General features: G+C 35.5%; 1 pseudogene; it reads left to right on the top strand.

The window, feature by feature from the left end:
* Positions 1 to 2107: 2107 nt before the first annotated feature.
* On the top strand, positions 2108 to 4664 carry LOC141411312 (large ribosomal subunit protein eL8 pseudogene; annotated as a pseudogene).
* The last annotated feature ends 470 nt before the right edge of the window (positions 4665 to 5134 follow it).

Below are 5134 nucleotides of genomic sequence, written 5' to 3' on the forward strand. Positions count from 1 at the left end.
ATACCACACAAACAGTAAGCAAAAGCACTAAAGTGGTTCTGCTAGTATCATACAAAATAGACTTTAAAATTGCTACTATATACAAAGAAGGGCATTTTAATGATAAGATGGTCAATCCATTAAGAAGATAAAAGAATTTCAAAAATATATGCAATCTAAGAACAGATCCCAAAATAAATGAAACAAAAACTGACAGAATTGAAGAGAGAATTAGAAAAATCCAACAGTGTAGTGAGAGACTCTAATACTCTACTGTCAATAGTGTATAGAAAAAACACAGAGTATGAACAAAGACTTGAACAACCTAACCAGCTAGTTCTAACAGACATCTAACCAGGTAGAATATTCTACCCAACTGCATCTACAGCTATAGACAATAGTCTTATTTAGTGATCAATGAAATATTATTTGAGATATATATCAAACCATATGTTTATTGATATAAAACTTGAATCAATAAACATAAAATAATTAAAAAAGCATATTCTCTGACCACAATGGAATGTAATTATAAGTCAGTAACAAAAAGACATTTGTGAAACTCATAAATGTATATAAAATAAATAACAAACTCCTCATGAGCCCAAGTTTTTTTGATGGGAAATTTTTGATTGCTAATCCAATATCCCTTATGAATTTCAATACAATTATCCTGAACAAAATATGGGCAAGCCAAATCCAGTAACATATAAGAAGGGTTATATATCATTATTAGGTATGCTATATCTTAGGAATGTGAGATTGTGACAACACATGAAAACAATCACTGTCATGTATCATATTAATAGAATAAGGTAAAAAAAGTGATATGATCATCTCAATAGATTCAGAAAAAGCATTTGACAAAATCCAACACTGTTTTGTGATAAAACAATCAACACACTAGGAATAGAAGGGAACTTTCTCAAACTGATTAAGAGTGCCTACATATATCCTATAGCTAATCTTATACCTAATTATAAAAGATTGAAAGCTTTCCCCCAAGGTTAGGAATAAACAAGGCTATTCACTTTCACTGCCTTTTTAAATAAGCATTTTTATTAGCAATATTAGTTGTACAGGAGGTTTCATTGTGACATTTTCATATATGCTTACAATATACCTTGGTTAGGTTTATCCCATTATCATTTTCCTTCCCCTCTACTTAAAATGATTTTGACTGGTTTCTTCATATGCATCCATTAAGTACATCCACTATATTCACCCTCTTTTACCTTTGCATTCATCCTCCCTTCCCACTAGTACTGTCCTCCTAACAGTCCCTGTTTAACATTACTGTCCATTCTTTAAGTGTATGTTCATTGTTCAAGGGGGTTTTGCCATGGCACTTTTGCTGCTTTTATTCAGTTTTCTTGGAAGATCTAGATGGAGCAATTAGGCAAGAAAAAGTAATCTGGAATCCAATTGGAATGAAAGAATTAAAATGATGACTTTGTAGAGGGAATGATCTTGTGCATATAAGTCCTAAGAAATCTACAAAATATTATGAAAGCTGATAAAGCAGTTCATTTAATTTATAGGTCAAAAGATGAATATGTAAAAATCAATTATATATCTATACATCAGTAATTAGCTATCTAAAATAATTTAATAAACAACTTCATTGAAAAGAATAAACTATTTAAAAACCAACGTAGGTTGCAATACACATGTGCATGGAAGCAATACTAGGAATCTCTCTGTATAGTTAACCTTATCTCAAACTAGCAAAAATGCTTTGTCTTTCTTATTATTGCTTATGTCTTCTCTTCAACAAAATTGAACAAGAGGGCAGAACAGGTTCTGCCTGGAAGTGAGGGGAGTTGGGGGGGGAGGTGAGGGAGGGGGTGGGGGATATGGGGGAGAAATGACCCAAACAGTGTATGCACATATGAATAAATGAATAAAAAAAGAATAAATTTCACAAAGGAAGTGCAAGACTTGTACCCTTAAAACCACAAAACATTATTTTAGTAGATTAAGAAAAGCCTAAATAAATGGCAGATGTCCCAGATTTTATGAATTGGAAAATTTACTGTTGTTAAGATGGCTATTCTCTCATTGATCTACAATTTCAGTGCAATCCTTATCAAAATCTTTTTTGTTGTTTTTGGTACAGGTATTGACAAATGGATCCTAAAATTTATACAGAAAAGCAAGGACTCACTGTCCTGCTGCTGCTTTGCAAGATGTCAAAAGGAAAGAAGGCAAAGGAAGAAAGTGGCCCTGGTCCCTACTGTCATGAAAAAAGCAGTGGGCCGAGAGGTGATAAAATCTTCTGAGAAAAGTCCTGAGAACTTTGGCATTGGTCAGGACAGCCAGCCTCATAGGGACCTCACTTGCTTTGTCAAATGACACCATTACATCTGGCAGTAGAGGCAAGGACTATTTCTAAGCAGCTGAAAGTGCCTTCTGAGATTAACCCAGGCTTTGAACCACCAAAAAAGCTACCTACCTTCTCACGCTTGCTCACAAGTACAGGCCAGAGGCAGCAGGAGAAGATGCAGAGGGCCCAGTTGAGACTAAAAGACAACTGATCCTTTAAGCAGAGGCCAGTACTGTCACCACCTTGGTGGAGAACAAGAAGGCTCAGTTTGTGGTGATTGTGTGTGATGTGCCCCACTTCCAATGCATCATCCAGGAAAAGGCCAGGCTGGAACTGCAAGTGCACAGGAAGACATATACCGTCTTTGTCTTCAGTTAATTCAGAATAAAAAGGAGCTCTGGCTAAGCTGGTAGAAGCTATTGGGACCAATTTCAATGACATCTGCTGCCATGAGATCTGCTGTCACTGGAGAGGTAATATCCTGGCTCCAAAATCTGTGACTTGCATGGGAAAGGCATGGGCAAAAGAACTTGCCACCAAACTGGGTTAAATGTACACTGCTGAGTTTCCCAAACACAGAAATGATAAAAACTGAAAAATGATGCAAGGAATCCAGAGTAGACCAAACAGTACTGGAGAAGAACAAACAGAATTCATATTTCCCAAATTCAAAACGGTGCAAAGCTACAGTAACTAAGATTATATAGTATAAAGATAATACATAGCTCAATGAAATAGAATTGAGTCCAGAAATTAATTCATAAATTTATGTTCAATTGATTTTTGACAAGGATGACAAAATAATTTGATGGAGAAAGAATAAGTTTTCAACAAATGCTGCCTGGACAACTGGGTATTGACATGCAAAAGATTGAGGCTCAACTCCTACCTGGCACTATATACAAAAAAGTAAACAAAACATGTATCAAAAGCATAAATATGAAAGCAGGGAGTGTAAAACTCTTAGAAAGAGACAGATGTTAATCTTTGCAACATTGGATTAGAAAATGGTTTCTAACATGGTATGCAAAGAACAAGCAAACACACAGACAAATCAAAATTAATAAAAATTAAAAACTTTTGAACTTCAAAAGATACTTTTAAGAAAGTGAAAATAAATCCCCTAATGGGAAGAAACATTTGTGGATATTTTTATATTTGATGAAGGTAAATCCAGAGCATACAACTCAAAATAAAAAGATAAATAACCCAATTTTAAAATGGGCAAAGCATTTGAATAGGCATTTCTCCAAAGAAGTATACAAGTGGCTAATAAACACATGAAAAGATGCTATTAGTAGACACTGGGAAAATGCAAAACCAAAACTAAATTATTGCACCTAATCCTCACCAGAATGCTTAAAGTAAGAACCATATAACAAGTGTTGATTAGGACATGTAGAGGTTGGGGCTTTCATATATGGCTGGTAGAAATATAAATTTTGCGGTTGCTTTGGAAAAGTGTGTTAGTTCCATAAAAATTAAAACAGATTTGCTATGCAGCCCAACGATTACACTCTTATGTTAGAAAGAAAATGTTTGTCCATACAAAAACATGTACACAAATGTTCATAGCAGTGCTACTCATTGTAGCCAAAATGTGGAAACAGCCCGAATGTCCATCAGCTGATGAGATAAACAAAATGTTGTATGGTTTATGCAGCCATAAGAGGAATTAAATACCAATGTGTGCTACAACATGTATGGACATTGACTACATTAAGAAAAATGAAAAAAATCAGTCATGAAAGGCCACATGTTGTAGGATTCCATTTGTCTGAAATTTTCACAAGAGCTGGATCTACTCAGACAGAAAGCAGATTAATGTTTGATAAGGGCTGCAGAACAGGGAACAGATCTGTAACTGGTAATGGTAACTGGGTTGCAGTTGTACAACTTTGTGCATGTGCTAAAATCTACTTCATTGTACACAGTAAAGGGTGGATTTTATGGTTTGTAAGTTACATCTGAATTTAAAAAACCAGTATACAAGATTCTTGATTAGTAATCCTTAACACTGTCAAGGTCATCAAGAACGTGGAAAGTCTGAGCAACTTATGCCAAGAACGGACTAAGGAAATCTGACCACAAAATGACATTTGATATCCCACACGGGATCCTGGATTAGAAAAAGGACATTAGGGAAAAGGGAAGAAATTTGCATAATGTATTGGTTTTGGTTAATAATAATGTATTGATACTATCTCATTAATTGTGACAAATAAACCTTATTAATGTAAGAGATTAATAACAGGAGAAGCTGGGTGTAAGGTATATGAGAACTCTATCATGATAGTCTAAAAGCATTCTAATGAAAAAGCTTACTTAGAAAAAAGGTAAGTGACAGGGAAAAATATAATTAGAGCCTATCGGATGATTACACATTAACTCCCAGAGTTAAATAAAGTCTTGAAGCTCCTTCTAACTTTGAAACCGGTGATTTTTTGTGCAGTTGGACCAGGTGAGTTTTGTTCTGTGAAATGTCACCAGTCACCTCTCAGCCGGACCTGCATTAATTGTTTATGGACACTAGGGTGACAGGAAGCACTGAAGGAGAGCATTCTCATTCGTGGAAAGCCTTTCTTCAGGACTCTCTCCTCCAGTGCAACGTGGGTGAACATGGTCAGTTGTTCTTTGGAATTACCATGTCACATAAAAGCGATGCACTCCATGTGTGAAAGGTGTTCACTGAGTGCCTATTACATGAAATGTCTGGGAGAGACCAAGGGAAACCCAGACACAAAACTGCACATGGAACAGAGAATCACACACATAATTGCTTACAATTGTGCTAAAGAGTATAAGGAAGAACAGGGTGGGTGAGAGCAT

Source organism: Castor canadensis, chromosome 10, assembly GCF_047511655.1.
Source record: "Castor canadensis chromosome 10, mCasCan1.hap1v2, whole genome shotgun sequence".
In the NCBI taxonomy this organism is placed as follows: domain Eukaryota; kingdom Metazoa; phylum Chordata; class Mammalia; order Rodentia; family Castoridae; genus Castor; species Castor canadensis.